Source organism: Dermacentor silvarum, chromosome 4 (assembly GCF_013339745.2).
Source record: "Dermacentor silvarum isolate Dsil-2018 chromosome 4, BIME_Dsil_1.4, whole genome shotgun sequence".
NCBI lineage: Eukaryota > Metazoa > Arthropoda > Arachnida > Ixodida > Ixodidae > Dermacentor > Dermacentor silvarum.
In genome coordinates, this window is record NC_051157.2 from 148,440,103 (window position 1) to 148,466,980 (window position 26,878).

Sequence of the window (26,878 nt, forward strand, 5' to 3'; positions counted from 1 at the left end):
AGGCGCACGGACACTAGAGCACAGAAATGACGCCACCCAAATACACGTTGCATATTTCGTGAATTATAAAGCCTCCACGCCTAACTTACGTTACAGCTAGTGTTCATGTAACGGTTTAGTTTTGCAAAAGTGTTTGTTCCCTATTCTTCGTGAAAGCATTTTGTTTTGGAGAGAGGGCTTGGGCACTGGAGTACAGTAGTGACACCCCTATTGGTGGCACGCGAGACAGCCCTGTGCCGGTCTAGGTTGGCGCACTCGTAAATTGTTGTGGCCCTTGCGCTTGCCTCGACATCCTGCGCATGCGCTCTCTATGGAGACGGACGCGCTACGCCGTGGTCAGACGGGTTGAGTATCATGTTTCCGTTCGGAATGCTGTCTTGATCTTGCTAACAAGGTGTCTTCACACCATTTCTGGAACCTGAGTGACAAACGAAGGCGCGCCAAACCCGAGCAAACCTGAAATTTCTGCAACAAACTGCGTACTTGTAGATCTTATAACTCCTGATGAAGACCAGCCTGAATTTAATGAATAGATTATACCTACTATGGCACATTGGTCTCTTTGAAACATGACCAACGCCGCTGGGATTGACAAACCTACTGCCGAGCTATGCTTCACCGAACGCCGAGCAAAAGGCTAAATTTAACTCTGATTGCATCATGCGTGGCGCGACAACAACGCCATCTGCGCGCGTAACACGTGCACGGTGAAGTAGTGATCTCTTTTCTCTACAGAACGATACCAAAGTAAGGCACGTGGGTAAGTACTGTTAGAAAAAGTTGTCGCAGTTTCACCCGAAAGGCGAAGCAACAATTGCGATAGCAAATTTGTAGAGAGCTATACGGAGTAATGATAGTAGCTTTATCAGCTGTATAAACTTGAACATGCAGCAGCACCGGCAACACGCAGAACTGTGGTCGACGCCTTCGGCGTTTTGCCCGCGTTCGCACAAAATGCGTGCGGCGTTGGTGACTGTTGCCGGATCCTCTGATATAAATAGGCACTTGTTGCCGCAGCTAAACGTCCCCTCCCTTCCCTCCCCCTCCCTCCCCCCCACGGCCTTTCGTGCGTCAGAAGAAGGCGCGTTTGCTGTACATATATGGTGATTGTAAAGGAGGAAAGAGACGCCTACTTCTGCAGCCCTTAAGGGAGCACGGCACAGAACGCGCGTTTGTTCTCCGCCGTGCGTTCACTCCCCGTGAAAGCGCGCGTCCCTCGCGCCCTTTCACTCGCACATACAGCGTTCGGTGGCGCGCGGCGACAGTTTCATCTTCATTGACGTCATATGGAACCTCACGGCGACGGCGACGGCGGCGGCAGAAATCTGCTTTGGAGTGTCCATATAATTGCTATCGCAATAAAACATAAAGGATGATAGTGTAACATGTTTTCGTGACACGCATTTTCAGCAAGCGAAGAAACGGAGCCGAAAGACGTTTCACGTCAAAAAAGCGCGGAAGAAAATTTTGGGTTTGTGCTTCTTCAGAATTGCTAGTACAAGGAAGACAGGTGTGAGTGCTGAACGTATTATCTGATAATTGCGGTTTGAACACTTTCAAACTACGAAGTAAGTGTTGCGACGAGAAACGAGAGGAAACAAGCGAATGAACAGAGGCACGATGATGGTTTGTGAGACGGTCGTCTCTTTTTTTTCTTCTTCGTTTGCACGTCAGACAGTCAACATAAGGGTCACCGATGGACGTCTTAGGAAACACAGTTAAAACTGCACTACGTTGAGATGAGCTGCCACTCCGTCGCTGAACAATGTGCGCGGTTCACCAGTACACGGCCAACACATTCACCACACCTCACTGCGTATACAACGGTCGGAACAACACATCAACACTTTCGGCTATTAATAACTACAGTCAAACTAGGAATGGTGGGTAATGATGCTCTTCGGGTTGTCTATGGTCTCCTTTGTTCAAATGGCGGTCCCGTTTCAACTTCACATCCGGGATTCTCCAGGCGTTCACGTGACACTAAACGTCGCCGTCGCGACCACAAGAGTCCACACGTCTGACGAAAGGATTGACAGATGAACTGTTGTAGACACGGCACAAAATGCGTCCCCTGCGTCTATGTTGTACAAACATCAATCGACAACGTATGGAACCATGGCATGGTCCGACAGCTGGTGGCGTTGGCAATCAGTCATGGCGTATCCGGATGGAAGGTCGTGGCAGGGTGGTTGCTCATTTCGTGACTAAGTGATCTTTGAACGAGCCCTGAAACACATTTAGTGAAAGCGTGGATACTTTTCTCTACTCTTCATGACGTGGTATGCTGCGAGAACACGGATTATGCATATTCACCACGCGCAACACGCTCAAATCAGAACGAGGTATGAATTTCATGAATTTGTATCGCTAGGTAATTTGTGCAGCCGCTAAGTCTTGTATAAGGGGACCAAGAAAAAACCAATGCATTTAACCTTCAGGCTGCTGAAGGCCACTTGGCGCAGTATCGCAACAACGTGTGAGGAGGTATCGGTAAAATTAGTGAGAGAAAACCAGTATTTCAGAGCTCCTTCAAGAATAGTATCTAGTCTAACATGATGCTTGAAATGAACATACATGAGTCAGAAAGCGCGTTTTCACTTTGAAATGTCAGTGGAAGCCAGCGAAAATTGTCCACCTGCTCAACTCCGCGCTACTACGTAGCTTTTCCGAGAAAGAGACCTATTGCTCTTTAAAACTAAGGCTTGACTCGAAATACACATTGACCTGACAGGTTATCTGCCGTGGCTTTCTTTACATACTTGCATATTTGCAAAATGTTGCTAATGTAGCAGAATCTAAATCTAAACGTACGCGCCATGCGTAAAATTGATAACTACTGTCTTCCGTAGGTAGACATCATCAAGCAACAAATCACCCCAAAACGACAAAGGAAGCATCAGCAGTAGTCGGAGACGTGATGTCTCCAAAGCCAAGGTTTGTACAAACGGAATTGTCTTCATCAGGTTTGACGAATACAATGCACTTTGTCGAAACGTTGGCCCCACCGACACCGCTCGTTCTACCACTATCAGTCACTTCGTTTCCATCTTCCTGTCAAGCAGGCATCAGAAGCCCACACCGAGGAATCTCGCCAATATCCTACGCATGGTCATTTGGACACACGCTACAGAAAACTCACTTGAGAGCCTTGATTTTTGATGGCAAAGGCTCCGATATATAAGCTTCTGCTTCGAAACCTAAATGCCATTGGGTGCTACCGGGCTGCCTGCAATATATTCATTAAAGTCCCCAATATATCGACGACACTCCCAGTTTGGCATATCATTTGTGTCATTAGGGTCCTCTTTTCTGCACAGCGCTACTATGCGTTTTAGTACCTTAAATGATGTTATGTGGTCGTGGGAATGTCTATTTCGGTATCGCTCAAAGATACTGCCAAACGCTGCACGCACACATGAGTTCTACGGTATGTCTATCAGATGTGAGCGCCTGCAGTATGAACAACGGAGGTACCATTCGCGGCTATCTTTCAGCACTATGCCGAGTGCACGGCGGGAAAACGTTTAGAAGACTGCAACGTTAGCGCATCTCTAAAACAATCACAAGTTTTTAAACCACAAAGTATATTTTCCGAAGTGCTAAATCACTGGACTTTGACTGCGGGACTGGTGCGAATACTGGATCCTCGTTTTGAGTGCATTCAAGGCATTACAATGGACAGTGTTATGTAGGCCTGGTGCGTACTGTCGAACTACACCGCAAACACGCTCACTATCATAGCAGTGCATATAATAACAGATATAGATTATTAGTGTTCTTTCACATTGAATGATGGAAACTGCCGTGGAGGCTTGGATATTTTGTTTATGTTACGGTAGCTGTGAAATTGGCATCGATGCTACAAAACACGCAAGGTGAATTTACACTCGTCACGATATCCCAGCTGTAAAATGACGTATCGCACCAGAGTTATCTGTGGTTCGTTGTGTAAACTTTGATCCACGCTGCGCCATTGTTATGGATGCAAAAAAATGATGAAAACATTTTAACTCGGGTGGGTGTTACCATCATTCATTGTATGAAGCATTGGTTACCTTAAAATGTATGTAAGGTTTCGGCGCGATGCGCAGCATTAAAGCTTACTGCTGGATTAAAGTCAATATGTACTTTGGGAAAATAAACAAATATAGACTACTACTTGCGATCATGCATCAGTATGGAATCACTACGTGTGAGCCGTCTGTACTGTGCAAATTCCACACTTTTGTAAACATGCCGAGTTCTTGGAATTGTTTATGTGAATCCGCAACGGTAATTGAATCTCCTTCGTGCAAAAAATAGCACCTCACCGCATTCTCTTAAAACTGCAAATTAAGGTGAGCACGTAATTGACTGTCTACAGCTGAAGCTTTATTCTTTAACATTACCGAAGCGCCGCACTAAGTTCCACAACTGGTCATAGTTGAAGGTTTTTGACATAAAACCACACTGGAAAGGAAAGGAACGCTGTATTTGTAACTTGCCGTGCTGAAATATCAGAACGGCTACTCTTCGTGTGAAAATAGGTTGAGTAAGAAACGACAGATTAGAGTAGCTCGTCATGGCGTGAGGAACTTTGACAGCGTAAAGTCGGATAACTAGTCAACGGTTTATCCGGTTTATCAGCAAAAAGTACAGTGCATTTTAAAGGAACTAATGACAGAATGTAGCAGACCTCGATAATATATGTTTTGAGTCACAACGATCCGGAGAGGAAAACTGTGACGTTTGGTGCTGTCTATTAGCACGAAATTCAAAGATAGATTTTATTCACATCAACCTGTTTCCTCCAAATGAAAAAAAAAAATGAGCTTGTGATTCGGGGTTGCTAATAACTGCCCCTTTAAAATGAGACATAAATTTCTGACAAAGTTACCGCTATTTACCTTCTGTTAAATCGTAGCGACTACTCTGTTGAATATTTTTATGCGTGAACTCCTCGCGATGATCCTGGTTTTACTTAAGAGAGGAAGCATAGTGGAGTGGTTGGTACGGCAACAGCAAAGTACACGCGTGAAACCTAGTTTTCTAAGGCGCTGGCTGTCAAACTACCCATTCGTGATACTGCCCAATGTCGGAGTTTGGCGCGCGTCTTCTCCCGCTGTAATTAAGGTCTCATATGAGCGAACATTGATTTTGACGGCGTCAAAGGCATTACCGAAACTCGTGTTACGTGACGTAATCGGGAAATAAAGGAAGGTGAGTGGTACGGCACTGCAACCCGACGCGAGTGAAAATTGGATACTGGCGGTTGCTTTTTCGGTGTGACCTCTTCGGACGGCTATACCCTCGAGTTGGTGACATCGCGTGATGAACTGGCGCTTAAAAATACAGTCGGGGCAGTGGTAGCAGTTTTGGTGAGGTGCTAGTGAAGCCTGCGGGTTACGATAGGACGATCACGTCAGCTGCAGACAATAAGAAGATGTGATAAAGCTAAGTAAAGCTTGTTCATGGCTACGCAGTGGTAGTACAGGAGGCTTTGACGCATCTCTGTTCAACAACAGTGCTGCCACAACTTGTTTGGATTCCACTGTCGTTTGTGTTCGGTAAAATTCTGGTCATGTGGAGCGGAAACTGCTGCATCAGACGCGATTGCTCTACAACGAGCCTGAATGGTTTCTAACGTACGCGGACACTGTCGGATTGCCGTCAATAGCAAATGTTGTCCTTCTTGTCCTGGCATCTACTGGCGACAGCTGCGGTTGACCACAAGCGGTTACATATTACATCGAGGTTCACAACGCTGGTGCGTAGAATTTCAAATTACAAAACATGAGATAGCACTTCGCGCAACCTTCAGGGATACTGCCTGATTCCTCGCGTAATATTGCAACAATCACTATTACTTCGCCATAGACAATCTAACATTTTCAGCTAAGCTGCCTGCTTTCCTGTGTCGTATTACAGCGACGCGCATACTTCGCATTGACAGCACAAAAACTTCAGCGCCCGTTTTGACAAAAGTTCTCTTACGTAAGTTCGTAAGTTCCACTTGCGATTGCACATGGCCACGGTAGTCGTGTCAGTATCCCGTCTATAGTTGTCATATTATAGGGTGTCGTAACTCTGGCCAGCAAGCAGGTACGTAGAAGTACACCTACTTTCCATCCATACGCTCCAAGTATTCATACACGTTCTTGAGGCTCATCTTGTCCTAACACATTACACGTCCTGTTGCATGCATTTTTTGTCTTTAAATGTCGGCGCTAGCTACATTCCTGTCAGGAACGCTGTGTCACGCTGATACGGGCATGCTGTTCATGACCTGAATGTTCCGGGCGCGCAGAGTTATGCAAATTTAGAAATACAGGCAATATAGGTGACGAATATTATTTGAGGATAAGAAAAGCTCTAAAGGGCGCAAATATTCCATAGACTTCAGCATAAAAAACTGCCACAATGTCAAGTTTATATATTTTTTTCTCTCTGGAGTTCCGTTTCAGGCGCTTCCTTAACCACTGCGGTCAATAGTCTGTCCTTCTTGTCCTGGCATCTACTGGCGACAGCTGCGGTTGACCACAAGCGGTTACATATTACATCGAGGTTCACAACGCTGGTGCGTAGAATTTCAAATTACAAAATATGAGATAGCACTTCGCGCAACCTTCAGGGATACTGCCTGATTCCTCGCGTAATATTGCAACAATCACTATTACTTCGCCATAGACAATCTAACATTTTCAGCTAAGCTGCCTGCTTTCCTGTGTCGTATTACAGCGACGCGCATACTTCGCATTGACAGCACAAAAACTTCAGCGCCCGTTTTGACAAAACTTCTCTTACGTAAGTTCGTAAGTTACACTTGCGATTGCACATAGCCACGGTAGTCGTGTCAGTATCCCGTCTATAGTTGTCATATTATAGGGTGTCGTAACTCTGGCCAGCAAGCAGGTACGTAGAAGTACACCTACTTTCCATCCATACGCTCCAAGTATTCATACACGTTCTTGAGGCTCATCTTGTCCTAACACATTACACGTCCTGTTGCATGCATTTTCTGTCTTTAAATGTCGGCGCTAGCTACATTCCTGTCGGGAACGCTGTGTCACGCTGATACGGGCATGCTGTTCATGACCTGAATGTTCCGGGCGCGCAGAGTTATGCAAATTTAGAAATGCAGGCAATATAGGTGACGAATATTATTTGAGGATAAGAAAAGCTCTAAAGGGCGTAAATATTCCATAGACTTCAGCATAAAAAACTGCCACAATGTCAAGTTTATATATTTTTTTCTCTCTGGAGTTCCGTTTCAGGCGCTTCCTTAACCACTGCGGTCAATAGTCTGTCGGCAATAGACGAGGATGGTCGGGTAGGAAAACGGGGATGACTAGCGGTGGACCGTCCATGGCATGGCGGGCGATAAGTCGATGATAGCGTCACTTCCTTTGTTGGTGCGTAGACTCCTCGGCAGAAAGAAGCCTCCCCTGGGCGGCGACACGTAGTGCACCGGCACGACGCACAGAACGTCGTCGGCAAAGTAGAAGTATCCGTAGCGAGGTTCGGCGGACAGAAGGACGCCTTCCTCCGACTGCTGCTTGCTGCTGTCACTGCGCGGGTCACCAACGGCGACGCGACCTGGAGTCGTTCCGAGGCGGAGCCGTGTGGCTAGGAAATCGGAGATCGCCGACGCCACGTTCGGCACGAGCCGGTACGGAGGTATCTGCCGCAGGAACAGGTGTCCCAGCACTCCGTGCTCCAGGTTCGCGCACGTCTCCCTCGGAAAGCGGCCGTTAGTCGCTGGGTGGCCCCTGCGAGCAACAGCGAGGAGGCATCGTCATTATCTCTATCGGGGTACTCCGGAAGCAAACACTAGAAACGGTATAACAGGTTCTCTGAACAGTATCTGCTAGTACACCGGCCTGGTAATTTAAGACGCGGCGAATCAATGCTCCGAACTGCACAGAATGCGACGAGGCAGTAGACATTGCACACTTTCTGTAGTCGTGCCCGAAATTCCAAGATGAAAGGGACGCTCTCCTGGAGAATCTGCAAGAAAAAGGGGCTTTCCGCATACGTGCCTGCAACACCTTGTATTTCCCGAGGGATCAGATACGTTCACGTACCTACACATACCCGCACATAAACTTCACGTCTCCTTATGGAATTGTTAAGGGAGACTGGTTTGATGGACATATGGTGAAACCCTTCAGCGATATTGTCAGAGACGCTCGGGCGGAGCAATTGCCGGCCTTGATTGCCAGGCTAACCCCGCTTGTTGCTAGAATTCACCTCCCCCACCACCACAACTTGAAAATGTATAACGCTCCTTCTGCTAAACAAAGGAAATATACGGGGTGCTTTTTAGGGATTATACATCATTTTTAAAAAATCACCAGCGGTAGGAAAGATAATTCACTCCTTGAGCTCGATGATTACTGAACTTACTTGCACGAGAAATAGAAATTATTACCGAACAACCGAACAAAAATTCACTGACTATTTTTCAGACTAATTACTTTACGGCACATATTGCAATTCACGAACCGTAGCCAGTCAGTTTCCAGGGCATATTCACATGGAACGACTGCTGACCACGGCACGTACTTCGTGATATGCGCAATGAACCCTGTGGTAAAAATGCACTGTTCCACTAACTTTTTTCAACAAAGGGCCGTTTTATGCAATGAAGCAGAAAATAACTGGAACGCCTATGCATTTAGTCTCACACATGGGGATGAATGTCTCGAAACTGATGTGATTCTGAAAATTTTTTTCCATGTGGATCCGACTTGCGAACTCACCGGCTATAAAAAATTATAACATGTGAAGTCATGTAATTTCTAAAAAAAAAACTACATTAGGTATCTTTTCTTAATTAGTGGAATATGGCATTTCAATGTATCAATGTATCATGCCTTTTTGCGTATACCCCAGCTGAGGGACTAGTATTATATGTGCGAACGGCAATTTTTAACAGTTCTCTAAACTCTCAAGAAACATAAACACCAGGTATATTGATTTGTATTCAGTATCCATGTAACCTAGGATTAGTATTTATTCTCTGGGGAAATAGGCATTTGTGGACACCCTTTTGAAGGCATTTGGTCTGTGTCCCTGATATCTTGTTTATGTTGCATACACGTGCGCCTAGAAATAAACTGGCTTAATTTTTCTTCGAAACACAACGAAGAAGCTACAGTCGAAGACAAGGAAAAAGACAGAGTAAGAAGACACTAAATTTAACAAAAATTGTGCCTGCGCCCAATGATGGGGTGAAATGAAACTGTGGGCACGTAAAGTTAAAAAGCTAAATGGAACTTCAGTCATCAGAGTGTTCCATGCAGACTAACCACATGCGGATCACTTCCGGCGCGCTTTATATCCTTATTAAGTAGGTAACGTCTCAACGATCACCAAAAAACTAACAACGAACAGCGAATAAGTCACAAATCATTAACCAACGTAGCAATACCTAAGGGTAGGTTAAAGGGTTCATTTGTAAAGGTTAAGATAACGTCCATTAGCGTGGTAAAAAAGTCGCAATCTCGACCTAAAGACGAAGCATCGATTGCGATAGTCAAGTAATAAACAATACTACTAAGTAAGGATAGTAGCTTTAACGGCCGCATAAACTTGTAAACATTCGCTTACTAACCAAATTAAGAAGCATGATGTCAGGCACGCACAACCAAGCATCAGCACATCTCACGCGATGACCGCAGAAACTTGCTGTCAAAACGCTGGAGTGAGGATGCGCGATAGCAGCAGCGAGAGAATGGATCTGCGTACTGCCTCTCGATTCAACGGAAACAGAGCGGCGAAAACACAGCGCGCTGTGGAACATCGCGCGCGGCCGTCAAGGCCGCCCGGAGTAGAACACCGCCCCCCCCCCCCCCCCCGGGGGCCGTCCACGCAACGGAAGACGGTGCGCTTCCGCCCCACTTGCGTTCCTTGCGGTCGCAAGATCGAGCCGCGATCGCCGGCACACCCTCGCGCGCTTTCACTCGCACATACAGCTTACGGACTTTATACGGAACCTCACGGCGACTGCAACACCGATGGCGACGGCATAAATCCACCTGGAGTGTAGATATAATTGCCATCGCAATAATACGCATGATTTTTATTCCCGCAGAGTTCGCTCGTACGTTTTAGATGCCTGGGTAAAATGTTCGCTGGATACACATACTGTACACTTGAAAGAACTTGCTGCTACCAGACAAGGATTTGCACGCTGCTGCTGTAGGAACCGCAGACAGGACAGCCGCGTGGAGAATGAGAGTGCAGGCAATGAGAGGACTCATTTAATCTATGTTTAATGTTGTTCTAGACATGAACACAACTGTGTAATAGTAAAGTCGCTTACCATGCTCGCTTACCATGCGCAGCTACGAATAATCTAATGAGAACGATACTTGCACTTTATTCTTACGACGAAAACGGTCAATCTATCTTTATATAGCTAAAATAGGGTGTATTCAACAAAATCACCCGGAAACCTTGTTCCAATCTAACAAAAAAATGAACAAGAGGAGTGCATCAATATTACCCTTCCATGGTCTATTCACGGGAGACAATACAGAGAGATTCGGTGACGCCGAAAACCAGAGAAGAAACCAACAGTAGGCAGTTTTCAATGTCCCGCACTATTAGTAGCCTAACAAAGACTAGACGTTTATTCTTCCATCATCACGTCAGCGTTCCTTAAGCAATTCTAGAAAATGGCTTTGAATTCTGTAAGGTAATGGTGGTTACGATAACGCTTCCCAAACTGTCACGAGCATGAACAAAAACTAATCCTGAAGACTTCGACATAAAGGAATTTCTTTGCTTTCCTTCCACACTTAAGTAGTTTGAAGTCCTCGATATCAGTGTGTGATCTTAAGTGCCATTTAAGGTTATCCCCAGTAACCACATACAATCCTGCCCGAGCTCCAGCCATATATCACGCGTACATTTAAGATTTAAAAATGCTCTTGGCAGTGAGTAGTTTTGCTGTTCACTCTATAGAATGACATCATTTACACAATGAACAAAAACTGAACCCATTTCGAGATTATTGATGCAGTTGCCACAGCTCACTTATCTGCATGGATAGTCGTGGCTTGCGCCTATCCGTAAGCTATCTACGGAACTCTGTCGCAACTTCCTCTGAAACCCGCATGGCTCGTAAAATCCAAACTACGAGACTCCTATAGATAACCGAGCACTGCGGCTGCAATGTCCGCAAGGACCAGGCTCCTGGTTTGTCGCTGACTTGAATCACAGGAGATTTGTCATTCTTAACTATACATGTCACAGCACTCGCACAAGAGTCACTGCACGCGTGCACTTCTCCTCAGAATCTTTATCAAACTAGAGCGCCACATACTAAACGAGGAAGGCAGAAGAGGCGCCTTGAGTGACGGCCGTGTTAAGCTCGCGTAATAAAGAATGGGCCGCTGTCCCCGTGAAACATCACAATAGCAAGATTTTCCGGTATAACGATAGAACTATTTTCTCCAACAGGCTTCTGTAATCCCATCGTAGCGACAGTAATTTATGAGTTCTATCAGACGTCCAATTTTGAAAACACATTCAGTTTTTCTGTAGCAGCGGCACCTTTTGTCATAAGCCTTATTTTTGTTATCACACAAACCGTCAGGTGAGGGCAACATAAAATTTTACTGCCAGGAAAGAAATCGCTTACGACAGATATTTTTCTTGCATGTTACGACATTCTTTGCAGTTTTTCCCACGTGTGTTGTTCATAATACGCATGCAAATGCATGTCGATGGAAGTGATATAAGTCGACGCAAGTCGCATGTCAACAAAAGTGCCATCAGTGAAAGCGCCGCTGCATGCTCCTATTCCACCATCTCATTGGTCAAGCTGTATTCGCACAGGTAACTATTGGTGTTTCAGTCCACAGACAAGTGTGACGTCACTCATTGGTGAGGCACCAATAAATTTACTCTGGTAATCTTATTCTACTACCTGCCTCTATCGACCTGCCAATACGAAGCCTGTCCAACATGGTAGCCAGATGCTTCAACCAACGTGAATTCCCAGCTCTGAGTCACTGCCACGCTGAGACGAAGTTTAACAAGACTAGAGCTGCTGCAATTCGATGATTCGCCGACGAAGTGACACTTCTTTTGGGACCACATCATATACATAAAAATACCCGACGAAACGACGCGAATAGCTTGTACTATCTTCCATGTTGACGAATATTCCTGCAGCAAAGGCCTCAACTGGAACAAATCATGTGCCGCCTGTATGCTCAACGCCTACTTTAATGCGTAAAGTTCATCTAACGAAAGTACCTGAAGATTATCCGTATCATCAGGCCACTGACTTCCTTCAGCAACGTTACCGGCGTTAGGAGCCGGGGAGAGTTCAGTGTAAGTAAATTCAAGGCCTGAAAGCTTTTGTTTCTGCGTCAATGTGTTTGGCGCGATGCTTTGCGAATTTTCCATGAAGCTCATTCACAGGCATACTTGGTGAACTACTACGGCGTAGCAGTCTCGACAAGTCCAGCGAATGGAGCCAACGTCCAGCAATGCAGGGATACCTGTAACATCATATTAAAGTACCTTCCCGTGAAATTCGATTGCTAGAATATAATGAACTACGCCAAATTGAGTCCTCGGGTGATGAGCCAGGAACCGCCCGGCAGATAGTGGCTCACAATGGAAACAGCAGTGTTCATGCGCAGTGCACATAAGGAATGCGCAATTCCTGCAAAAACGTCAGGATCTGTGATACATCAGACCAGGTTTTCCGCTCAAACGACATGAAGCGCTAGTGTCTGTCTCTTTACGAGTTGATCGCCGCTTGGGGGCCGAGATGAGAAGCCGCGCTATCCATGGGCTCCGTAAATTTTCCATGATTGTGAGCGAAAATTCAAGACTCTAAACCGTACTTCGACGAAGAGAGACGTCGGAACACACTGCCTCGGAGAACGACAAGTTTTTGGCAGGAGGGCTCCTCTCTGGGGCACAGTAACGACTTTCTTGAGCCGCCACGCCGGCGGCCCAGCTAACCCTTACCTGGCATACGACGACACAGACCCGCTGCGCTGGCGGGTCTCCCACACCCTGGCCTGAGTGGAGACTGGGCCCCGCTCCGCCAAGGGCGAACACCGGCAGAGGACATGAACGTCGTCGGAGTGGAGGGAGAGACAATCTCCCCTGAAGAATACGAGTGTCCAGGATGGATGGCGGCACACACCCGCCGAAAATCTAGGACTAAGGAACGCTCGAGTATCGGCGACAGCTTAAGGAACGCCAACGAGACGCATCGGCTGGCAACGAGACGCAACAGCTGGCGCAAGCACGGAACGCCGGCTCCACAACAGCCACAGCTACCAGAGGAGGACTACAAGGTAGTCATTCGTCCCAGAGGAGGTTTTGATACGATGCAGAGCTCTGCGATTATAAAAGACGGCGTTCTGCGTGCAGCAGGTATAACTATAAAAGACGCGGAAGAAGATATTCTTCGAGTGAACTCAAAGCACAACACTTTCATCATGAGCACACCGAAGCTGGAAAACGCGAAGCGTTACAGTCAACTAAAAGAGATCCGGATTGGAACAGGCGTCTTTGGAGCAGCCGCGTATATCACTGCACCTGACAACACATCCAAAGGTGTTATAAGGAGAATCCCGGACTACGATGCACCAGAAGACATAGAGGAAAGTCTTGTAAATCGAAGAAATCCGACAATTCTCCATGCGAGACGCATGGGCCGAACGGACTCTGTAGTGATAGTGGTCGAAGGCACTTATGTGCCGCACTAGTGTACTATAGAGGCGCGGAATACCGCTGCGTGTTGTACGAAGAAATACGAGCTGTGCACTACATGCGGTCGCCTAGGACACCGAGCGGACGTCTGCCCGGCACCCAATACCAAGCACTGTAGAGGCTGCAGAATGCTGAATCCCACCGAGGACCACCAATGTGATCCGAGATGCTCTTTGTGCGGAAAGGGACACCTTGCAGGGGACAAACAGTGCCGCGAGTGGTTCAAAACACCGTACATACTGAAAAAAAGGTACTGGGAGCGTGTGCAGCACCGAACAACAAGGGACCAAGCAACCGAGGGACGACTCCAAATCCACCAAATCGTACCACCAAGGGACCACTCAAGCATGAAACCCTCCGTACAAGACAAGACAACGCGACGCCGACAAGGGAATTTAGAAGGAGAAGCCGTCCAGCTCCTTCCCAAGACTTCCCCCTCCGGAAGGGAAACACAGAGGACATCGCAGTACGGTCTCCATCAAGAACCCTGTCCCACTCCCCATCGAGGACGAGGAGACAGGCGTCACCACAAAAGGCCACCAGCAGCACCAGAAGAACGCCAGCAGACGAACGTGTAAAGGTGAACTGGGCAGATACGGTCTCCTCTGCTCCGAGGGACAGGAATAGGTCCGCGCTAGAAAAAGAAATCTATGATATTCGGAAAGCACTCGAGGGGGTCATTCGTGAAAACGTGACACAGAGAGAGGAAATCCGGCGCTTCCGCATAGAAAATAAGGAACTTCGTCAAAACAAAGAGCAAGAGGCCAATCCCCCGACAACTTTGGGAGGAGAACCAGCAAAATGCGCAACAGGTGCACCTCCAGCGAAGAGGAAAAATACTGAGGAATCTAGCACAGACGATATAACTGAGAGAATTGAAAAGATCGAGAGCGTGATAACCAAACTGGCCGAAACCATACAAAAACAGTATGTAGGCATACAAGTACCACTAGAAAAAATGCAGCAGATTATTGAAGGAATCGATTCTCGGGTTACAATGCTTGAGAACATGCAAAAAAGTGGACGCTCGACGGGAATAGGACCGATAAAAATCCACAAACCCTACGATAGGCCTGCGGGGACCGATGTCACTAGAGCCCCCGGGGAACTAGTTCCCAGTAAACATGGCGTCACGTAATCATTACAAAATTTGGCAGTGGAACTGCAGGGGGTACCGTCGGAAACGGAGTAACCTTCAGCAGTTCCTAAATAACAAGGAGGCGCCAGACATCATTGCTCTGCAGGAAACGGGAGGACCAGCCAAACTGTCCGGATATAAAACGTATGGTACTTCGAGCGAGAAAACGCCCGTCTCAACTCTAGTGAACAGAAATTTAGCGGTATTAACGCACGATACAGGGGGTTTTAAACGTGGACCACGCCCTGATCGAGATAATCCCTAAACGACAACATCAGGGAAGTTTATTCGTACTAAATGTTTATAGCAGCCCTAGAAGCAACAAGATGAGGTTTGGAGAGTTAATTACACAAACACTAACTATAGCCAATCGTCAGGCAGTGGTAATACTCGGAGACTTTAAAGTGCTGGGGGTACAAAATCGACACCGCGAAAGGCAGGAATCTATAGCTTGAGGCGCAAAGAGCTCACCTTACCTTAGTAACGACCCACAAACACCCACCAGAATAGGCAATAGCGTCAGCATCGATACTACGCCAGATCTAACTTTATCAAAACATGCCTGATGCCCATTGGACAAACACCCAGAAAAATCTTGGGAGTGACCATTACATTCTTGAGACAGTAATAAAGGCCGGCCCCCCGCGAAGGAAAGGAAAATCTCTCACCATGGTAGAATGGGACCTTTTCCGACAAATACGGGCGGATGAAACAAACGAAGATGGCGACACAATTGAGGATTTTGAGGTCTGGACACAGAAACTTCTCAACAGTGTAAAGAGAGCCACAAAGAACATACCAGACGAGGCTGGGCTAGAACAAGCAGATGCAAAATTGCTACAATTATGGGAAGCACGGAACAGCATAGCAACACGATGGAAACGGAAACGGTTCAATAGAAATCTTAGGCGGAAAATGGCCGAACTAGACAGGGAAATCGAGAAACACACAAATAGATTGACGCGGCAAAACTGGGAAGCTACGTGTAACAGAATGCAGAGAGAAGTAAACTCGCAAAACATGGAATATCCTACGGCACTTGATTGACCCTGAAAATGGCTAAATTGCACAAAGGCACAACATCAATAAGCTAACCCACCAATATGCAGGTACAGAAACAGAATTACTGCAAGAAGTCCAATCACTATACATAGGCGACCTAGCGCAGACTCCCTTACCGCACTATACTGGAGAGGAAAACATTGAATTGGACATGCCTATTACGGAAGCAGAAGTTAGACAGGCGCTGCAGGACCTGCGCCCGAATCCGCCCCGGGTCCCGATGGTATCAGCAACAAAATGCTACGGAATCTCGACGATCCCTCTATAAAGGCGATTACCGAATACATGAACGACTGCTGGGAGAAGGGGGCTATACCTCAACCTGTGGAAAACAGCGCATATAGTCATGATCCCTAAACAAGGAAAAATGCGGAATTTAGAAAATCTAAGACCAATATCATAACATCGTGTGCGGGAAATTAATGGAACACGTGATACTCACGCGTCAAGTAAGATACAAGGACGACAATAACCTCTTCCCGCACACGATGATAGGCTTTCGATGTAAACTTTCCACACAAGATATCATGCTTCAAATCCAACACCAAATTATAGACACAGCCTCAAAAACAAGAGACAACAAAGCAATATTAGGCCTAGATCTTGCAAAAGCTTTTGACAACATTACACATGAAGCTGTTTTAGGAAACCTCCAAGGATTAGGAGTTGGGAAACGGGCCTACGAATACGTTAGAGACTTCCTAATAAACAGAAGGCCCGAATTACGATCGGAGACATACATTCGGACGATATAAGACTAGGGAGCCGAGGAACACCACAGGGATCGGTTCTCTCGCCACTACTCTTCAACGTGGCCATGATCGGCCTCCCGGAGAAGTTGAAACACAGTGGAAGGGCTACATCATAGTTTATACGCTGATGATATCACGCTGTGAGTCACAGGGGGCAGCGACGGATACATCGAGGCTACCCTCCAAGAAGCAATACGCAGAGTAGAGAAATATCTTGGCAGTAGGGGCCTTCAGTGCTCACCACAGAAGTCGCAACTTTTGATTTACCACCCACAAAGAAGCAGCCGTAAAGACAACAGCATATCCCAAATACGATTAAGCGCGGGGGGCCAACAAATACCAGCAGTTGACAGTATTCGGGTACTAGGCATGCGGATACAAGCAAACAGGCGAAATAATGAAACGATAAATGCTTTAGAAAGAGGGACGCAACAAACAATGCTCCTGATCGCAAGAATTGCAAACCGACACAGCGGGATGAAGGAAGCCAACCTAATTAAGTTAGTACAGGCTTTTGCTATTAGCCGAATAGTATATGTGACTAATTATCTGAACCTCCTCATGGCAGAAAAAGCAAAAATTGAAGCCTTGATAAGGAAAGTATATAAACAAGCGCTTGGAATACCAGTCAGTACACCTACGGAAAGACTATTTGCCTTAGGTGTACACAATACTCTAGATGAATTAATAGAAGCGCCCAAAACGGCCCACTACGAGAGACTAGCTCAGACTGCTACGGGCAGAACGATACTTGATTGCCTCCATATAGGCTATGCAACGCAACAGGAATCAAGATGGATATACCGCGAGAATACGCGGAAGGATAAGGTTCTACCGATTCCCAGAAACACGCACCCGGAGAACGACGCGGGAAGGGCGTGTGGAGAGGGCAAAGGCCCTCAGAAATAAATACGAAAACATCAAGGACGTGGTCTACGTAGACGCCGCGAAATATCCAAATGAGCAAAAAATGACTGTCGTAATCACTGATAAAGAAGGCAAGATGACAGCTGGCGGCTCACTACGAACGCACAGCGTAGAAACGGCAGAGGAATCAGCTATCGCATCGGCTATAGCTTCCTCGTCGGCCTGACACATAATTAGTGACTCAAAAGCAGCAGTGAGAAATTTCTTAAGAGGGCGAGTATCGCCGGAGTCGATTAGGATTTTAACCAATTTGAAAGACTACAGACACTACAAATTATCTGGACACCTGCGCATGCCTCCCTCCCTGGGAACGAGGCGGCTCACACATTGGCTCGAGAACTCACTAACCGAGCCAGAGAGCAGCCTCACCCAGAGATGAGAGAGGAGCGCAAGGTTAGTTACAATGAAATCACCAAATATTATAGATTGGCGAGGGTTCGGTATCCCCCCGCCCACCCAACACTCAGTAAGCCGCAGGCGGTGGCCTGGCGCCTCCTCCAAACCAACACCTATCCGAATCCCGTGGTCTACAGCCGGTATTATCCAGATAAATATGAGGGCAAATGTCGGTTATGTGAAGGACGGGTGGATCTGAGACACATCCTGTGGGCTTGCCCTCAGGTGACTCGACAGGGCCGCAAAATAGTTAATGAGGAGCAGTGGGAGGCCGTACTACTCAGTTCTGACCCGGAAGTACAACTCTGGGCCGTCCAGCTGGCTGAAGACGCCGCCAGGGCCCAAGGGCTTCTGGCCGCCGTTTAGGCGGGGGCCTAGTCCCCAAACCGCTGGACCCAATAAAGTTATTTCTCTCTCTTTACGAGTTTTTGTCCCCTAGATTGCCCTCGAAATCCTCCGTCAAAATTACAGATGCCAACTTGCCCAAATCAGTACCGTACTTAATTAAATATGTCCCACTGCGAAACTGGGCATGCATTTAGACCAGCTGCCAGCAAACTATGAATTGAAGTTTCTTCCTTCTCCTTGAGACCACATACTAGAGGCACAAGGCTACTTGTTGCAGTTGTGTTCATGTGCGTGCGTCCTTAGTCTTATCAGGCCGACTGTGAAACATTGAAGTCATTCTCATAAAAAAAATCGCAGGTGAGTATCTATGGATTGCAACTTTTGCGGAAGCTTCGTTACAGTGGCATGTTCGCACTGCTACCTTAGTAATGACATTTTCAGCGCGGATAAAAGGCTCAGTTTCCTGTAGATAACTGAAAGGTACTCTGCACCGAAAGAACCAACGCACGTATGTTTCGCACTTGACTCTTAAGGGCGAGACACACGATGCGATTTTGCGTGCGATTCGTCGTACGGACGCGCCGCATCGGCCGCCGCACTCAACAAGTTTCAACATATTCTCCTGCAGGCGGCGGCGGACCGCCGCCGCCGCATGCGACCAACCTGCTGGATCACGGCCGGGCTCGACTGGCGCGCGCGCTCGCTTCTTACGGCCTTCGCATCGGGGCTAGTTCATGCCTATCGCCGCTGCTTGGAGGGGGGAGCTGCGACCCCACCCTCTTGCTCAGCTGCTCCCAGCCGATCTGTGCAGCGCGCGCAACGCTGGAAGATTGGGTCGGGCGCGCTTCTTACCTCACCGTGCATTCAAGAACAAGTCGCCTAATGGTAGAGGACTCGTAAATTGTTCATCTAGGCTTCTTATAAATGGATGCAGTGTAACTGTATTATAGATCGGCTTCTTTAAATTCACTGGGGCTGCATGCGCCGGGAGAACAGCTCTGCGCCATCAAATGCATTTTTAGGAATGAAAATAAATATTTATTGCTCGTATGCACTTACAATGGTTGCCATACTTTCAGGCGAAAACTTGCGAGCACAATAGCTCACAAATGTGTCTTAATTCACAATTATAATCTAAAGTGTTTCCTTGGTGACTTGTGTAGATAGGCCGAAGGCTTGTCGTTTTCTTCAGTCAGTTGGTTTGATTGATTTACAAGGAGTATTCTCAGAAACTTCTCGGTAATTAGATTTGCGGATCGTATTGCATGACTGTCGTCAACACCTTCAGGGCAGCTCAAGATGGGTGCGCGTTGTAAATAGGGCTGCACTGCTCTTTCGAGTACTTCTAGTACATTCCTGCATGGCAGGTGTTCGAGGCTTTATCGAAAAAAAAAACGCTATTATTATTTATATTATTTATAAATACTGCAATCACCATGCGGTGATTTTAGCAGGGTGGTACAAGCATAACGAATACATTGGTTTGGTATGTACAGAAAATGCACACGTTCATAAGAAACTGTTATTTGAATAAGTACAAAGCGTACAGGTTGGGCACACGCAACGTTACTCTAAAGAAGTAAAACACTGTCACTGCAAACATGGCACAAACAAAATAATGTCACTGTAAACATGATAAAAAATAAGTTAATGTTGGCGCAGAGACGACCTCATTTTTTAGCTGGTTCCAGTCCACTACTGTGCGCGGAAAAAAAGAATACCTAAAAGAGTCGCTGCGTGAGGAAAAAGGAGTTATAGTGAAATTATGTATTTGCCGAGTAGCGCATCCGGAGGAGAAGGCCATGTTATGTCCATCTTATAATTCCCCTTTACTATAGTTGATGCTATCTTGTCCAAAAGCGCTAGAAACTCGGGCTAGAAACTCATTGCTTGGGAACTGGTGAAAAGAAACACCGGGTGTTTTTCCGGAACGGGACTTGCAATACGGAAGACAGCAATACATAATCACACAGCAGTTATATACAGATGTGCAATTAACGGCACCAAGTCTTGGCTGTGGCCACGCGTACTAAAGGCTGTACGACCGTCTTCAGGATGGATGGATGAAGAACTTTATTAGTGTCCTTTTGGGCGCGGAGCCCACAAATTACTTCATATTGAACGACACTGACAGAGCGCCGAATAAAATGCGCCGGAAAACGATCGTGCGAGCGCGAAGGCAAGCGCATGTACGCGGAGCAGGGTCAGGGTCGCAGCGCCCCTACCGCCGACGGGTGGCGAAACGTGCTGAGAAACTCTCCCATTGTTTCCCCGACGGGTGAGAGGCCGTAAGAAGCGAGCGCGCGCGCCAGTAGAGCCCGGCCGTGGCTGGATATAGTCGTACGACTGCGCGATCGGTCGGACGGCCGCGGCCAATGACAGCGCTGCCAGCGTGTACGTCATGGTGACGTGCGTGGTAAAGCCGGCGGGGCGGCGCCGGCGAGCAAGCGCTCCGATCGTCCCGCGGTGATGTTTATTTTTTTCTCCCTGGTCGAGGCGCTGGCCTCTTTGCCGCTGACGGCGTCACAAAAATCGGGTACACTTTGTTTCTGACACGAAATAACCTATAGAATAAAGCGAACTCAAAGTTGTGTATGTTATAAACGTTGCGCTTAAGTAGTAAATCTTTGACGTGGTGTCGATTCGGAAGCGGTCAGCGCAGACGCCGCCACAGTCGTCTATGCGAAGCGGCTCGCCTGACTGGCATGTTTTCTCATCGCTACCAACGGCGTCGGGAAAACTAATTGTATTGCCACTTATGAGCGACATAAATGTTCAGACGTTGATTGTGTTGACGAATATGGGCGCTTTATAACGAGCTGCGGACGGATCGCAAGGGCTGTCGACCCCGGATCCGACGGCCAGCGAGCTAGGCCTATATACCGTCTCATAGCGATCGCAAGCTCGCCTGGCTTGATCGTTCGCTTTCGTCCGCGCCGATAAAATCAAATGTACGCAATTTAAGCGCGACATAACTGTGTGCACGTTGTGCTGACCGACGTAGAGGTTTATTACGAGCTACAAGCGGTCGTGTCGCAAGCGACACCGGTCTCGGATTCGACGGCCCAGCGAGCTAGGCTTGGCAGCTCCTAGCCATCGGCGGCTGTCGACGGAGCCCACACTGCGGACGCGGCTTTGCGGAACACGTCTACGCTGCTCGCACAGACGCTTTTAAAATTGTGATCGTTGTGCGAAACCAGAGAACTGTGCAAATACAATTTGTTTCACTTTGCGAAGTTCCGCAGATATTCCGAGCGTCCATGCAGGGCCGCCGGTTGTGGGCGGAGCTACGCATCGCACGTCGTTCGTACCAATGTTGTCCGAATCGTCGTAGTGCGGCAAGTCGACTCCGACTCGTCGTACGACGGATCGCAACGCAAAATCGCACCGTGTGTCTCGCGCTTCAAAGTGAACATTGATGTTGTCAAGAGGCAAACATCAGCGTGCGTAGGTTAAACAATCGAAGGTAGAGGAGCTCTATAGAAAGGTAGTATGTCAATCAGACCATGTCTAGGCTCTTGAGATCACACACGTTTTAGCACACACCTGAGAACACCTGTTAATGCAGCACTTGGACTCGTGTCGCCATCCTATTTGCGCTGCCGTTACAATGAAAATCACAAAACAGTGCACACTGAGGTTCAAAGTACAGCAGTTTATCTTCCGAGCGAAAACCACGCGCGGTGCAAAGCTGCCACGGGAAGTTGTAAGAGTTCTAATCTCGAGGCACGTATGTACATTACGTGTGAATATTCAAGTGCAATTCTGGGTACATGAGCGTTTTGCAATTCACCCCTGTCCAAATGCCGCCAGTGGCACCACGATCGAACCCACAAAAGCGAGCTCAGCCAGGAAACGCTATTGCCACGGGGCTAGCACGGATAGTAAGCGTTATAACGAGCCGCAGCGCATTTTATCTGTTCCAGTACGTAAAATTGGAGGACGCTAAGCTTCGCTTTTAAGAGTGGAACGCGATAGCATTCAAAGATCCCGACTGCTTATCATGCTTCCCGACAACTGCCGCTTAAGCAACCGTAATGGTTACCGGGAAACACTGGCGGCGAACGCTACGCACGAAGGCGAGAGCATTCTGGAAGAAACGCGGCCGTCTTGCGTGGGCCGATTACGGAAATTGTGCACAGCCGCGCCAAAAAAAAAAAAAAAAAAAATTGCATAATTTTCAGGTTTCCGTTTTTATTTCGTACTTTAATATTTCAGTCTGAGAAGGTTTAACAGAAAAGGCATGCGATGTGGGTGTTTTGTTTCATGAAATTTCTTTGTGGATTGTCATTCTCGAAATTCCGAGGAATAGCTTTGCCAAGAATGCAAGACAGGTATTAGCGACATTAATGATAGAATGGTGTGGCAATATAACCCGCATATACCGCATGCCATATAAGAAGGCATGGCAAATACAGGTACCTAACTATATTCGGAGGGCCTGCGTGGTTGGGGATGATTTTCTCCGCCACCCACCGACATCGCACGCCGACGCCGGTTGCCGACGCCGGAATTTCTGCGACACGGGGCCCTTAACGCTGTCGCGTTAAAACTGTACATGTGCCTACGGTGCAAAAAAACCGCCAGTAGTGTCCAAGGCCGCGTCTTTTGCTCCACGCGGTGACAAAATAAGAAAAAAGAAGAAAAGAACTAAGAAAAAATGTCACAGTTTCGCCCTAAGGGCGAAGCAATGAATGCGATAGCAACACAGCAATGTCATACGAAGTAAGGTGAGCGGCTTTGGTAGCAATATGAATTGTAGTAAACATGAGCTGATTAAGTAAGCAGGTGTGCTGCGGCGTAAGTAGACCGACATGAAGAGAGACTCGATGACCACGAGAAGGCGCGTGTGAAACGGTGGTGTTGATGAGAAGCGCTTCCCTTGGGCAGCGCGTGCGAAGGGACACACCTGTAGCGCTGCACTGCCGATCCGGGCAGCATTGCGTGTGTAGCGTGCGTTGGAAAATGTGGCCCGACTATTACGAACTGAATGAACAAGCGTGGTGTGAGCGCGCACAAACACGAAGAGATCACACTGAATGACAGCAGACAACGACTGTCAAAACGCTGGCAGCAAGCATACGCCGCAGCGGGCGAAGGTAGTACGTGCGGTCTATCGCTTCAACGGAAACTGAGCGGCGAATGCACTTAAAGGTCAGAGCCGTGTGGAGATAAGAGACGGTGCGAGCGAGCGACGAGCGCGGTTGTTGGCAGAGAAGTGCGCCCCCCCCCCCCCCCCCCCCCCCCCCCCTTGCTCCCTCCGGCGCTGGCTTCCTGCTTCCTTGCTTGCGCGTGGGAGATTGAGTGCGTTCGCTCTCCGTGATAGCGCGCGTCTCCGCACGCTTCCTCTCGGGCATACGGCGCGCGGTGAAGATTTTATCTATAGGGAACCTCACGGCGACGGCGACGGCGACGACGACGCCGACGGCAGAAATCCGGTTCAAGTGTCCATATAATTGCTATCGCAATAAAATATTTCAATGACACCGCTTGCTAGACAGCATGCGGAGGAGTCATGTTTGGATGACTAAAGAGGTCATAGCGCTTGTCTCCGCTTTCTTTCGGCGTCATCTGCTGGTGCGACGGAGCCTGCTCACAAGGACCGCTTTTGTCCTATACGTATGTATTATTATAGCGACGTTTACGACACCGTCTGTGGACGTACGGATACATAAGAGCTGAGAGATCCAGTGACAGCCACCGTTGCAAGAGGCCTCCGGTCACCACAATGAACTCAATACCAGGAACAATGCGCGCGTTGGAACATATACAACATAGCTCTGGGCAAGCGCACTACCTTTCATGCAAAAAAAAAGAAAAAAAAAAAAGCAGAATGACGCGGTACAAAGTATAAAATACCACGAGCAGGTAGGTGAGCGCCTTTGGAAAGAGGCACGACGCGTGCGAGAATCGGCAAAGAAACAGGAAATACGATCCCTGAAAGCCGAAAGCGTACGTGGCAAAACAAAATAAATAAAGAAGACTAGAGCGGGAAACAGGAGCTTTGCCGTTGTTTAATTTGGCCTCACCTCGATAATATTTCTTCATAAGAACCATCTTGAAATGCAGCGCAACGGGTCGGCACAACGAGAGGAAGACGAACACAGGCGCTTACGAGAACACAATACGAGATCCCCCTATCCTGCGGTAAAGTATACATCGGCCAGACCGAGCGATGCATCAATGACCGACTCAGGGAGCATGCAAGAAATCTAGCTAATAAGGAGAAAACGCATCTTGCTGACCATTGTAGTAGCTGTCCCACTTGTGAACCACTTTTCCATAGCGTAAAAATCCTAGGTAAAAGCAAGCAGAAAAACGCTCGTGAAACGTTATAGGCTTTCTTTATCAGGAAAGCAGGTCTAGAGTGTGTAAGCGATACATCGATTACACTATACAATGCAGAAATGAAATTCCTTTCGCGCCTGGTGTAATCACTTCCTCTTTTTCATGGTTTCCATATACGTTGTAACGATGCGCCTGCGCAGCTTGTCGACATATATACCTGCGCGTCTGGCTTCAATAAATCAGTTGTTAGTTAGCGCCTGTGTTCGTCTTCCTCTCGGTTGTGCCGTCCGGTTGCGCTGCATTTCAAGACGGTTCTTATGTCAAAATACCAACTAGCCCAACATTCAACTCTTTTAAAGAAGATTTCTTCGTGACGATACTGAGTGACAATGGCAAACAGCTAAAAGGCGGATGCAGAGAAACATCATTCAGAAATTAAAGCTGAACGCGCAATAAATATCCATGAAAATGAGGCATAGAAAGAAACAGCTTAAATCGTCCGCACTCGTCGTGCTAGTAATGTGCATACCAGAGGCCGGTTTGTACTGTCTGCCAAGGGCGCATAACATTTCTGATCTACTAACCGGAGTACCGAGGCCTCTAGCCATTCCCCGAATAATAGTGACGTTTTACAACCACGCTGTTGTTGCGACTAAATTGGCTCTAAAAGATCCTCTGCCAAAATCCGCTGCAGACGCTCATGAAAATTTGTTGATAGCTACCACGATGAAAATTCGACGAGATATAGGAGATGCAAACAATTATATGCACTTCGACGGTAAAGCAGCTCCGCGATATCAAGGACTGTCTTTCTGTCTCTAACTGTACTTAAATAAAATAAAATTGTAATTCTCGAAGGTCGCAGAAATCTGTCGGGATTTTTAGGAATGCCAGGGTACAACAAAGAACGTCATAGTATTGGGTAATCTACGATATAAATGGTCTCTATTGCTTAGAGACGTGTTCAGGAATAGGAATAATTGGATTTTATATCTATAATCACTATTCCAAAGTTTCACAGTTTCGCGCTTTAAATGAGGTTAAATTTGGAGCCGAAAAAAATTACAGACGGTGTTTCTGCGCCAACCACAGAACATCGTGTGAAATCACATTTTCTAGGACCAAATTAGCCATTTTCCTGCACCAAGGCGGCCATTGCTAGGATTTGTTTGACTAGTTGCTAATTAAATCCTTTGCAGTCGCGATGTCTTGTTCAACTGCTGTTTTATTGCACACACGATACGCGTAGTCATGAACAATGGGTTGCATAATTCATACAGAGTTACTCGGTGGGCACAGAGGAGGGTGATTGCAGACTTGCACAAAGACGGCTTTGTGGTCCGTATAGCAATTGGCGACGACTTTGACGTCTCCGACGAGATTAGCATTTTGGTAAGCAAGATCTATGCACATCATCCATTGCGTCGTAACCATTTTGTTAGGATATACAAGTACCAAGTTTACGTCGTGTTGCAACGTGTTTACAAAGTGCGGATTCTTGAAATCGCCGAGCAGCATAAGCGACTTTCTATAGTTGACGTAGGCCACCCTTGGTCACGAGAACGATGACCGCAGTTTCAGACGCCTGCGGAACAACGTACGGAATGAAGATAATCACCCCGTTTGGCAGACGCACGGCGCAAGCTTCACCGCGGCGTAGAGCACTGGCATCGGGTACATCGATGCAAATAAGTCTAAGACCGGTCTTTGCGTAGACAACTCCCGCGCATTTGTTGGTAGGAATTCTGCGAGCGCCGGTAACGTAGAGGAATCCCTGAATTTAAAACGGCTCGTCGGGCTGCATGCCAGTATTGGCCAAGCAAAGTACGTGCACGTGCTTTAGCAACGGATCTGCACCACGTCGAAGACGTGAGTTGCGAGCGACCTGACGTTGACGAGAGCCAGGACAGTCTCGCCGTCGAGAATCAGCTGTTCGAAGGAACGAAACCTCGTTGGTACGACCTGTTGTTCGAGGAGTTTAAACTCGTCGGCAACAACACGCTCCTTGTTTTCGGCACTGTGGTGGAACAACTTATCGCCCTCTTGTTGCTTATGTATAAGTCCACAAAAGACGTGACTTGACTGAGCGCCACATACACCAAATTTTAGGGATGATTCGTGTTGTATTCGTAGATCTATTGATAGTAGGTGCCTCCCTGAGATTTGTGTATAGTTATGGTACTCACCTGGGCAATGGGAAACTGCATCTGCTTGACACAAATGTGCTTCAGGTGTT

General features: G+C 47.4%; 1 long non-coding RNA gene across 2 annotated transcripts in view; it reads right to left on the minus strand.

Moving 5' to 3' along the window:
- Window positions 1–4,709: 4,709 nt before the first annotated feature.
- Window positions 4,710–26,878, minus strand: part of LOC119450729 (uncharacterized) — a 31,694-nt gene continuing 9,525 nt past the window's right edge. Inside the window, exons 3-4 of one of the 2 annotated variants that reach the window (XR_007466516.1) lie at window positions 7,079–7,751; window positions 4,710–6,268 (exon numbers count right to left, since the gene is read on the minus strand). This is a non-coding gene — a long non-coding RNA (uncharacterized LOC119450729). Of the gene's footprint in view, window positions 7,752–26,878 lie in introns of both variants that reach the window. The other variant, XR_005191474.2, reaches the window with a different exon arrangement.